The 13,409-nt window shown below is 35.7% G+C and overlaps 1 protein-coding gene across 4 annotated transcripts in view; it reads right to left on the bottom strand.

Annotated features, from left to right (window-relative positions):
- Window positions 1–13,409, bottom strand: part of LOC107662265 (rho GTPase-activating protein 24-like) — a 123,272-nt gene that overhangs the window by 12,765 nt on the left and 97,098 nt on the right. Inside the window, exon 1 of one of the 4 annotated variants that reach the window (XM_016452238.1) lies at window positions 6,475–6,613. The exons of the other annotated variants lie outside the window; for them this stretch is intronic. The gene's annotated coding sequence lies outside the window, so the exon portion shown is untranslated. Of the gene's footprint in view, window positions 1–6,474; window positions 6,614–13,409 lie in introns of those variants that run through there. 4 annotated transcript variants of the gene reach the window in all.

The raw sequence follows: 13,409 nt of genomic DNA, 5'->3' as shown, positions 1-13,409 counted from the left end.
TCCTGCTGTCTATCAGTCATGTTAATAAAACAACAAAAGAGAGAAAATCTCTCACTGCTCTTGACTAAATCACTTCTGTAACTTTAATAAGAAGAAATTAAAAAATAATAATAATGATAATTTATATATATATATATATATAGAATACACATGCAAATTATATATATCTATCTATCTATAGATAGATAGATATAATTAACACATGAAGACTAATTAATTTACACAATGTATGTAGCGTTTCTTATTTATTGTAGTTTTTTGTCATATTGCAATTAGTTTCTTATACTTATTTCATCACTGACTGTTTATTTATCTTCAGTGAGCTTGAGGTTTTGTTGTTTTTTTTCTTTTTAGGCTTGACATTGGTGACAAGGATTATGAAAATTCTATGGTATCAAAGACTTTAATATCATAAAAACCTTTTTAAAAGAAAAAAAATAACTATATTGTGATATATATTGTTATCGTGATATAAAATTACTCATATCGTGATATAAGATTTTGGTCATATCGCCCACCCCTACTTTAATGGTATTTAATGTTTGTTTTTTTTCGACAGGTTTTGAGAATAAAATGTCATTCAGGGAACTTAAGCGCTCATCAGATTGTAAAACCTCTTTTGTGGGTGTTGTGTTGATTCAAATGGTTTAAGCAAATGACACACACATACACAGAAAAAAAGCAGATCAATACCGGATACATCTTGCCCCTCATCCATAAGGAGAGAGATGATTACCAGTCTTTAAAAGCCTGTCCGACATGTCCAGTGCCTACACTGAGGCAGAGTTTTAAGAATTAATGGAGATATGATTAGTGTGAAAGACTAAATTATTCATTGTATTCATTTGTGTAGTTCTCTGGGGACTCTCGCTGTCTTGATCATCGATTTTCATCTGCAACGAGATCAGTTTGTCAACCATTAAAAATGTATTTATGGACTGTCGAGAAGCAAAGCAGATGGAAATCGTTGAAGGAACAACAACGGCAGCGGTGATTCCATTTATTTCTCCACGGCACCCCTCGAAACGGAGCAATTGATCATTCGGAAATAGCTTTCAAGCACAACCTTTTTTTGTCAGATTTGGAGACTTGGAGCTTCAGCTTACTTGCTTGTTAGATTTGCATTCGTTTCATTTATGAAAAACGACTGTTTGCCTTCATTTGGGTAGCCAAAGAAGGTGTTAAATTTACAAACTCTGCCCTGTATTATGTTCTAAGATTGAAAGTTTGCATACTGAGGCGAATTAGACATGGCAATGGAATATTGGAGCAAAATCCATTTAAGCAAGCTCATACAGCTCATATTTTGTACTTTTTGTAAGGTTTCATGCACCAAAATTGGTGTATTGCCGTCTCAAACCATCTGTAGATTTCAATTATTCCACACATAATGGCCTTTGTTATGATGCAGTTGTTTATATGACCTATTAAGATACATTTTCTTTAACTAAAACAACAAATAAAACCATTCCAAGAATATCTGAAAAATCAACACAACCCATCTCATTTACATTTCAGAAACTTGCGCTAGTGTTTCGGCATCCACACCTGTTTTACAAATGGAAATGAAGGAGACAAAAGCCGGAATGCTGAGCTGCAGCCCACCGCCTGAGGCTGGAGATGAATGGAGGGTAAGATAACAGCAACCTAAGCCAAGACTAAAGTATCATGGCATATGCACCGACCCGCTCACATAGGAATGCATACGTGCAACAAAGGGCAGACTCGACAGGAGTCCGGCTTGAGCACAGTTTACAGACCATCTGCTGCGGTCTCATCTTCCTACCACTTCAGCACATATAACAACACATGCACACTCACACAAGAGGCCTGAACAGACTGTCTGATGACCAAGAGGAAGCTAAATGAATCATAAGTGAGCCTATCTAGCAGTAAACCATGACTGTTTACCAATTAACACAGCACCTGTTTCAGAGAGAGAGAGGGAGAGAGAAAGAATGGATGAGTGCTAGCCAGCTCAGTCGTCTAAACTGCAATGTACGGCTGCTAGATATGAAAGAACAGATAATGACAGCCACACGGAGCCACTTCACACAAAATCATGCACTTCATTAAAACATTCAGATTTAAAAAAAAATTAATCCATTTCTAAAATTCTATTGTTAGAGAGCATGATTTTAAATCTTAAAGTGAATTTTAACTCCAATTGGCATTACAGGTTAAAATGTCAATACTGTATGTATATTAAAATATATATAAATATTTTCAAAAGACTTTTTAATGTTTTTTGAAAGACGTCTTTTATGCTTAAAATACAGTAAAAAAAAATAGTAACACTGTGAAATAGTATTACAATTTAAAATAAAGCTTTTCTATTTGAATATATTTTAAAATGTAATTAATTCCTGTGATACAAAGCTGAAATTACTCCAGTGTTCAGTGTCACATGATCCTTCAGAAATCATTCTAATATGCTGATTTGCTGCTCAAGAAAATTTCTTATTAATTGCAATGTTGAAAACAGCTGTGCTGCTTAATATTTTGGTCTTATTGGATCTTTGATGAATAGAAAAGTTCAAATGAACAGCATTTATTACAACATTATAAATGGCTTTTGATCAATTTAATGCATCCAAGCTTAATAAAATATTCATTTCTTAAAGAAAAATCTTACTAACCCCAATCTTTTGAAAGGTAATATAAATCTAAAAAAAAAAAATACTTTTGGCTAAAGGAAAATGGTAGATACTAAACAACGCTTACTAAAAATCATGCCTTTATAAAAAGAACTTCTGAACAGAACAGTAGTTCATATGGCTTCTAAAGATGTATACTATAGCATAAAATGTGTTTAAAATACTTCTGTTATGCTTTTGTTGACATTTTGGAGTTCAAAAGCATCCATCCCCACTCGCTTTCATTGTATGGATTAGAATGGATTGAAATGGTAAACAAGTGAAAAAAAAATAGCACAGGTTTCACCACCACAGACCTCAAAATGAGCAGTTCTGCAACAAAAGCCTTTAGTTTGGTTCAAAGGGCAGGATGCCATTCACAAAATAAGATGTTCTAATCTAGAATAGCCCCACGGTTCTCTTTTCAATCATTTTACCTAATAAAACAGCACTAACCAGCACTCTAGTTCACCCCTGACCCCGCTCTTACTACCCACAGATACTCTACTAGATTACCTTCCTCTCTAAATTAACTTAACGATCTATGACCCACACACTCTCCCCTCCCCTCCATCACCTGGCTGTACATTAACGTTTATGTGGCTAGACTTTTCCCATAGAGGTGACCCATTTATGCTATTCTAGGACCAGCAACCTTTTCCCAATTGTAAACAGAAGCTTTAAAGTTCTGAGCTCACCGTCCATCTTTTGGCTTCTCTCTACCTCGCATCGGGTGAGTGACGAGCTCTCAAGGGTTCATTATGAAGCAGCCTTTCACAAGCCTGCTGCCATTGATCCCGGTGCCAGTTCACACATTTAGGAGGCTAACGAGAGGCCTTTGTGCCCGCTGAGCATTCAACAATCACCCATCTTCATGACCGGGGTAGGGCTGAGCCAGTTAGCAAACCGTAATGTGCCAAGCACGATGTCACCGCTGACAGATCTACTCCAGCAATCTTCAATAAATAAGGCTAATATGCAAATGGGTGAGCTAATTACATTTAAAATAACATCATTACATTACGCTGCCAAATATTGCATCATGCGTGCTTTTTGGTGTGCGTGTTTTTCCAGACGCACTGCTTACACACTAAAAAGCACTTATGTAGAAGATAAATGAATTATAGAAATGCGTTATACTTGCAAAACACATCTTTTTGAGAAAGTTCATTTTGCCCTATATAATCTTGCACCAACTAATATGCATGTATGACCTGTTTATTTACGCCATTAAAGGAATAGCTAATCCAAAAATGAAAATTAGCTGAAAATTCACACACCCTCAGACCATTCAAGATGTAGATGAGATTGTTTCTTCTTTGGAACAGATTTGGAGAAATTTAGCATTATAACACTTGCTCACCAATGGATCCTCTGCAGTGATTGGGTGCCGTCAGAATGATGTCCAAACCGCTGATAAAAACATCACAATAATCCACAAGTAATCCACACTCCAGTTCATCAATTAATGTCTTGTGAGGTGATAAGCTTGTTTGTAAGAAACAAATCCATCATTAAGGCATTATAACTTTAAATCATTGTTTCTGGCCAAAATACAAATCCACAATAAAGCTTCCTACAGTGAAAAAGTCCATACCCTGTTGTCTTCTCACATCAAAATCCACTGACATATTTGTTTAGAACTGTTTTGGACTATTTTCTCTTGTAAACGGTGCTTGATCTGTGCATATTTCTCTCCTGATTCAGACAAGACGACTTTTTCACTGGAGAAAGCAATATTATGTATAGATTTACTCATATCTTAGTAATGGTCTGAAGTTAAAATCATCTTGATGGATTTGTTTCTTACAAACACAGCTTTTTGCTTCACAAGATGCTAACTGATGGATTGGAGTTGTGTGGATTATTGTGATGTTTTTATCAGCTGTTTGGACTCTCATCCTGACGGCACCCATTCACTGCAAGTGATGTAATGACACAATTCTCCAAATCTAGTCCGATGAAACAAATTCATCTATATCCTGGATGACCTGAAGGCGAGTACATTTTCAGCATATCATCATTTTTGGGCAAACTATTCCTTTAACTAGGAATTCATATACAGACATAACACTAAATAAACATATACCGCATAAAGCAGTACATTTCTAGAAAGCCCTCTGACAGTATGTTTAACTACTGGAGAGAAGGTTTACCTAGTGTAATGTATAGCCCTAGCAAGAACCATCAGCGCATGGTGTGTGTGTGTGTGTGTGTGTGTGTGTGTGTGTGTGTAATAAACAACATGAGAATGAGCCATAGACACACACATTCCTCTTGAGCTACGTGTGTTTATCAGCGTGTGCTGCTCCTATGGAATTCTCACATATGGAACAATCTATCACATCCACAAACCCTAAAACATCCCAGAAAGACAAAAAAAAATGCTTACACAATTCTCCAAATCTAGTCCGATGAAACAAATTCATCTATATCCTGGATGACCTGAAGGCGAGTACATTTTCAGCATATCATCATTTTTGGGCAAACTATTCCTTTAACTAGGAATTCATATACAGACATAACACTAAATAAACATATACCGCATAAAGCAGTACATTTCTAGAAAGCCCTCTGACAGTATGTTTAACTACTGGAGAGAAGGTTTACCTAGTGTAATGTATAGCCCTAGCAAGAACCATCAGCGCATGGTGTGTGTGTGTGTGTGTGTGTGTGTGTGTGTGTGTAATAAACAACATGAGAATGAGCCATAGACACACACATTCCTCTTGAGCTACGTGTGTTTATCAGCGTGTGCTGCTCCTATGGAATTCTCATATATGGAACAATCTATCACATCCACAAACCCTAAAACATCCCAGAAAGACAAAAAAAAAATGCTTCATTTTCAACATCTGTCAAGATAACGCCACACTGACATAATAAATCTACTCACATAGAGCAGGGTCCATAATGTAAAGACCCAGGATGCATTCTTGAAATGTATCTGCGATCATTTTTAAGGGTTCGTCTATGCACATATGCATCAGACAGATGTGAGCGTTGCATTTTTAAGATACAGTTTCAAGTTAACCCTCTATTGCACAATGGATGCAATGAGTATTCATTATTAAGCATCCACCTTTTTGTCATGTATTTAATTTGGTCACTCTGTATTTCACAGCTGCTAACTGTACAATATGCCATTACATTATATAATGTTAATATACATTACATATTTGAGTTATTAAAATCTGTGTAAACTGAGTTGATAATCACACGTTGCACAATGGTTCACCAAGTTCACCAACAGTCAATAACACTATAAATACTATATAGAGCAGTTACACACATAAACAGCTTCACCACATGACACAACATTAATGCAGTAAATATGAACTAAATAACATAAATGTAACATAAAACACTTAAATATAAAACTAATAACAAAAAAGACATTTTTTAAATAAACCCTAACTGTTCACGCAGGGTGCCAATACCAATTTCCCCATAAATAATGAAGTGATTCATACATTTTACAGTGATTAGATCAATTCTATTCTATAATAATAATAATAATTTCTTTAACATTACTTTCGCAATGCATGCGAGATGAGGTAGAGGGCTACAAATAGTTCAACTTTTAAAACGCGTCGCAAGACCTATAGCGTTACGTCTATTATTTAAACGCAAGAACAAACGCGTTCTATATGAACTCAGCCTTAGAAATACTTAACATTTAAACGTCCACATCTGCGATTTCAGTCCAGTCTTGTTTACAATCTCTGTAAAATCTCACCCGCAACAGGTCCAGTCTCAGATTTTGCGCGCTTCAAAATGAAACCACCACACACGACAACACTATCGAATAACGCCTCAGTATGCATTGCATACTAACCCTTTTTTGCATCCAGTTGCGGGTGGTTGTTACATGCGTATGGACTCAGAGTACTGCAGAAATAAATCCCACTAATGTTCCACACTGCTCCGCACAGCAGCACCTCGCGCACCGGCTGCGCGAGACACAATAGGATTAGCAGAGCGCTGTCAGTCCCTCCCCTCACGCGCTCGGTGCCACTACGCTGTCTGTGAAAGTGACGTGACATGTGGCCAAGTATGGTGACCCATACTTGGAATTAGTGCTCTGCATTTAACCCATCCAAAGTGCACACAGCAGTGAACACACACCCGGAGCAGTGGGCAGCCATTTATGCTGTGGCGCCCGGGGAACAGTGGGGAGTTCAGTGCCTTGCTCAAGGGCACCTCAATCGTGGTACTGAAGGTGGAAGAGAGCGCTGTACATTCACTCCCCCCACCTACAATCCCTGCCGGTACAAGACTCGAACCCGCAACCTTTGGGTACAAGTCCGACTCTCTAACATTAGGCCACGGCTTCCGGCTTCTGTTTGGCGTTTAACACACACACACACACACACTCATTTTATGTAATTTTATATAATTTTGTCATTTTATTTCTTTATTTTTACTATTTATAATATCAGTTTGTGTTTGTTTTATTTTTAAATTTAATTTGATTTCATCTGCCATTTTGTAATTTAATGTCATTTTATTTTATTTTAATTTAAATTTGCAGTTTAATTCTTTGACTACTTGTGATGTCAGGCTGCATTTCAGTTTGATTTTACTATTCAATTTTGGTTTGGTTTGTTTCATTTTGTCATTTCGTTTTGTTATTTTATTTTCATGGTATAAAAATAATAATACATTTCATGGCACTAAAGCACACATTGGTTTCATGACATTTTATTTTAGTGCTTTTCGGATTCAGTTTTGATTTTATTTAGAATGATTATTTAGAATTACTTAGAATTATTTTATTTGAGAAATAATGGTGGATTGTTTTTATTTTATTATTTTATTTTAGCCAAGACCTTAGCACATTCATTGATAGACATTCATTCATTTTCATAGTCATATGATTTTACTATTATTGGTTAATGTTTTATCCATGCAATAAAATGATGAGGGAATAATAAAAGCTTACTAGTCCTCCCATAAAGAAAAAAGGTAACTATACTTACCAAAGTAAATTTGTATAAGGGCAAAAATATTAACTTATTACATGCTATAAATTAGTTAAATGGAGCATATATTTCTTTTCAGGATGCAAATCATAAAAAACCCTGTCTAGTCTAGTCATCTTGACCTCCTGACACACACACACCCAAGTGCTATCTGTCTTGGCTGACTCCCTGCTCAGTCATCTATACAGCATTCCCTGCATTTTTCCCGTTTCCCTGATTTAGAAATGCACACCCTCCTTCCTCAGGATGGCCTCAACAACTGCTCCAGTATTTCTGATCTTACTCATCTTTGCATTCACCATGAGTAAACCGATTAGCACTATTTTTCCTCCTTGAACAGCGGGTCTGTGCGCGCCATGTGTCCCTCCAGTATGTCGGTTAGTAACCACTGACCCAGACAAACTCTTATTCATCTCATTAAATTAAATGAGATCTTCAAGATGGTGGTTTGATAGTATAGTAGATTTCAGAGCTAACGTCTGCCACGCATGCTTGTGGATTTAACACCAACTGCACTGACATAATCAACTGAAGGTCTTTATCCAGATGTCAGTGGAGTTTAGGACGCTTTTTCCACACAGCTGTCCGGAGGCATTCGCAGGCTGCGCTGTGTGAACAGATTGTTATGCAAACACACTTTGACTCCCAAAAGAGTTTCTAGTGTGCATTGTCTTCTCTCTTTTTCTCTCTTTCCTTAGAGAAGAGACAACAAAGTGACCATATAACCTTGACAGACATGAGTAACAGGAAGAAGTGACTTGCCTTCCTTTAATGCAACAAACCCAATGACCTCATTTCTCCTGTTTCTTCCTGTTTACTCCTCCATAACATCCAGGATGGGCCAGTCATGCTGTGCTGCGTGTGTTTTTTGGTGACCACCAGCATGCAAATAATCAACATGCAAAAACACTCATGAATCAAAAGGGAGACCTTAACTAGTCCACACATTTACAACCAAGTTGATGTTTAATACTGTATACAGCCACATAATTTGACTATGGGCGGGGCTAGCTAGTGTAATGCTGCAAAGTTCAAAATCAAAGTGTCACAATCATGGCTTCTAACTTCGATTATCATGAAAGTGATATATTGCTTCCTGTTTTAGAAATGGTGTTTGATCTGATCTGATGACCCTGTCATGAAAAAAGTCGTATATAACCCATTATATTGACTAAGATAGCCACAATGGAGAGGAAAAGAGTACATTCACAACTCAAAGTGCTTTTCCCATTCCGCACTACTTTTCCATTCTTTTTCTATGTATATATGCAATAAATGGACATTTTTTACTATTACACTACTGTCTTTTGTAACACCCTTCTGAAAAATGTGTTGCTTAAGCACAAATAACCCAAATAAATAAATAAATAAATAAAGAGACCCTTGCTTTCTTTTTCAATGCAAAAAAAAAAAAGCTTTCTGAAAGGCCGCTTAAGCATCTTCTAAGCCACTTTTAGCTCTGGGTAAATCAATGCACATGTATTTTGACTTTTTAATGCTGCACATCAACATAAATACACAGGAATCACAAACTGAATTTAATTTAATTATTGAATTGAATTTAAATTAATGTCATTTAAAATTAATCATTCAACATGAGAGACATCTAGAAAGATTAACAGAAAAGGGTAAACAAAGACTAAAAAACTAACACTAAACAGCTTAAAATGACATCAATACCTATCTCTATTAGCAATACTGTTCTGCCGGATTCCAACAGTGAGTAATTAGCAACAAACGGCCAATCATAATCAGCGTCGATGTTTGCCTCATTAAATATTCATGAGCTTTACACAGCCACAACTACTTTAGTTTTTGCATCTCTTGTCCAGTCATTGGGTTTCAAGTGTGCGACAAATTGGTGCATGAAATCTGTGTACGAACTTTTTCACGAATAATGAATTCGCCATTAAATTTCGTACTTAAATGTATTTGAAATTTGCAAAAAAATAAAAGTAGGAACAACAGAAACCACACATATATGCAAAAAGTCATATACTCTAGGTGATGTTATAATCATGTTAAAATTGTAGACATATATTTCATCTTAAATAACAGCGAAGATACGCGCATGTACAGCTGCATATGAAAAGTTGTGCGCAAAGTCCTTATATGGACATGGTTGGGCGTGTTTTAGGCAAATGACTAACCTCGTGCAAATGGTCGCTCATTTAAACACTCCAGATTCATTAACATTAGAACGAGGTTAATGTTCTAATTCTAATTCTAGTTCTAGTTCTAACAAATTGCGATGTGAAGTTCTCCTGTTCGCACAAATACTAAATAATTCACGCAATTATTAGTCAATGAGACACAATGTGATTAACCTCATAGATGTGTAAATAACAACTTGTAACTCTTAGTTAGTTGAGTTAAAATGACCCTTTACAATTTCAAGCCTGAAAAACCCAAAACATTGATTTTTGAGCACTAATATACATGATGTCTGGCTAAAATGTGCATATGAGCCCAACAGTGACTGGTCCTTCCTGATTCAAGCAGTTATGTTAGGATGTGTACAGACTTTAATTTAGTTCTGCAGGGGGTTGCCTGATACTGTTGTCTGTTGTCAGGGAATCACCTCTGTTGCCATGGCAAAGGATTGTTTACAGTCATTTCCTAGTATGTTCCATTGAACTAGCAAGCCGTGGTTCCATGACTCCTGCAAACAAAACATATTTCACCTTCTCTGCTCTTTCTTTCCAAGTCTCAGTCCTACAGCAGTGCTTACAAGCTCTAAGGGACGAACTCTGTCTCCTAGCGCTAATGTGGCATGAATGATTGATCCTGTTGCGTGGAAAGCTACACTCTGAGTCCAGCGACACACTGAATCAATTCTAGTAGCTGTCATACCGATATCATATCGCAATAGATTATTCAGCATTACGTCATTAGATCTGCAACAGCTACTGCAGTTGCAGATCGTGACCTTCGTAAAACAGTCTTGATAAGGAGCGGAATGAAGGATTAGACAAACTCACAAACAGTCTGTTGTGTTCGGGCCTAATAGTCTTAACTTGGATTTACAACCCATGTCAGGGCGTTTACGCAGTAAACACGTCTCCATTAGTCAAAGCACATAAAACAATTTCATTGCGTACTGCGTTTAGTACGTCTAATAATAACCACATTTAATTATGTCAATAAACCAGGTTGTGATCTGGAAAGCTTATCGTTTGAGCGCAGAGACCACCCTCTTCTTGCGATAGCTGACTAAACCGAATAACGCCGAGATTTGGACTCACCGTTGTGATAAATATGAAACATAATTGATGGATTGCCTGTCCAACAGCACAAGCAGCTGTCAGAAGATAACAGCCATTTGGAAACTAGATTTTAGAAAGTCATGGAATAAATCCAGCACTTGATTAACATGCAATGAATTTGACTCTGTGCTTTTTATTACGGATGATTGAGAGAGTTAGTGCATCCAGTTTTGCTCTAGCAGTTGAGCATAAAACTCCCTCGGTTTATGTAAACTTAATAATGGTTTTTGGAAGTAAACTGCTTTTCTAAAGGTGAAGTCACACTAGACTTCCATTCATATACATATTTAAACATTTTAAAATGATTGAACATTAATATTATTTAAAAAATTGTTTGTAATAATATCAATATCAATAAATAATTAACATGAATATGATTACATAATTATAAATATGAAATATATAGTATATATTAATATTAATGTAATATAAAAAAATGGATGAATTAAATAATTAAGAATTTAATAAATTATAATGAATAATTTAATAATTAAACAAAAATGTCACACAATTATTAATTTATATTTATTATTTATTAAACACTGAAGCACTAAAGTGTAACATTAGATCACATTGCATAAGTCTAGTTCATTAATATGAATATGATTAATGATTACATAATTATAATCACTAACAAATTTTATGATTAATAATGTTTTATAAATAATAATAAATAATCAATTAAATTATATTAAATATTATTTTAACAATATAGAAAATATATTCATACAAATGGCAATATTAAATATTTTTATATAAATAAATATTTATTTATTTTTTAAATAGATACATATTTATTTTATTTATTACATTTATCCTGTTGTACAAATTCACTGCAGTCTCAAAGCAATTTTCCATGCTCAATTCCTAATTAATTAATATTAATATGACTAAATAATTATAACCATTAACAAATAAACAATTATTTTAAAACTAAAATATAACCCATTTAATTAAATCAAATACTTTTTGATTTAAAAATATTTAAAAATATATATATTTATACAAATATCAGTATTAAATAAACATTATTTTTATTATTATTAATAATTATTACTTTTATTATTTATTAAATGTATCCTGTTGTCCAAATTCACTGCAGGTTGAAAGGTAATTTTGCTTGCTCAGATCCTAGTGTGGCGGCACCTTGATGTTGATTACTTCTTGAATTGACACTTATGTGACAGATGGGTAATCAAGTTATATCATAAAAGAAAAATTATTATCTTGTAAACCACATGGCTTTTATTCACTCTTGCCAAAGGTGAGTGAACTGATTTGGTCATGTAGTGATGTAGGTCAGATAAGGCGAACGATTGGCTAATCTCAGTCCCTGCTCTCCACCAATCAGCTGCACAGATAACGCAGGCCATTGTTTTCCGACAGTAAATCTAATCAAAGACACTATGTCAATCTTACACTTCTCTCTGGGAAAACATAATAGGAGATAAACCAAGTACTATGGTGAAAGCGAAAGCAGGGAGACTTCATGCTTGTCAGGAGATTTGACCAATAAACAGGATTATATCTCCAAAGGTGGCCGTTTTCATTCTCTCAAGTAAATAGTGCTATTCTGTTGTCCACTGTGAGAAGTTTTTCCATTCCCATTCCTAATCTACTGACCTTTACAAATAACACTTTTGGCAGAAGGCAGCAGAATCGGCTATATATATATATATATATATATATTAGGGCTGTCATCGTTAACGCGTTAACGCATGTGATTAATTTTACAATCCTTAATGCGTTAAGATAATTTAACGCAAAATTACTAAAGCACAATTTCTATTCTGACCCTTTAACCCAATTTTGCTTCTCTGCTTGCGATTAGATCATTTTAAGCTGCTAAACTCCGGGAAAGTTTTCAGTCCAATGATCCAGGAAGCGAATGCATTCAAACAATCCGTCCAAAACAGCGCTAATATAAAGGAAACCAGGCTGACTTCATCAGAGATTGCAGAGAGAACAGAGACTCGCGTTGCGTTTTCAGTGAATTATTAATTCCAGTGTGTTTCGCTTTTAAACACGAGCTCTGTCATATTCTGTGATTGTCTCTGAAGAGCACGAGCCCTCACGCGTCACACGCTTGTGTGAAGTACAGACTGAACGGATTGTCAACACATCCCACCGTATGGCCAGATGAGACACAAACTACGTTTTCTCGAATGGATAACCAGTATCGCTAGTAAAGTTTTGATGGATGAAGACTGCAATCAAGGTAAAGACGATTGCGGGGGCGTACAGGAGTCGTACAGTACAGTAAGCACGCGTGAGTCCGCTATAATAATGCGTGTATGAGTGCTCTTGATGCACTTATCCACATTGTATTTATGCACAGGCACAGACATTTCCGTACATTCATGTTGTTTCCACACACATTCACGATAATGTTTTGATTTGTCATGTTTATGTTGCTGTGTTTAGTTATACTGAATGGATCCGTGTACTGTAGTAGATATATGCAGTCAGCAGGTGCTTGGTTTAGGTTTTTTTTGGCATCACCATGTGGTCCTGTTCGGTAT

Source organism: Sinocyclocheilus anshuiensis, unplaced genomic scaffold (assembly GCF_001515605.1).
Source record: "Sinocyclocheilus anshuiensis isolate Anshui unplaced genomic scaffold, SAMN03320099.WGS_v1.1 scaffold457, whole genome shotgun sequence".
Taxonomy (NCBI): Eukaryota; Metazoa; Chordata; class Actinopteri; order Cypriniformes; family Cyprinidae; genus Sinocyclocheilus; species Sinocyclocheilus anshuiensis.
Note: the sequence above shows the minus strand (reverse complement) of the source record. Positions and strands in the feature narration are given on the sequence as shown.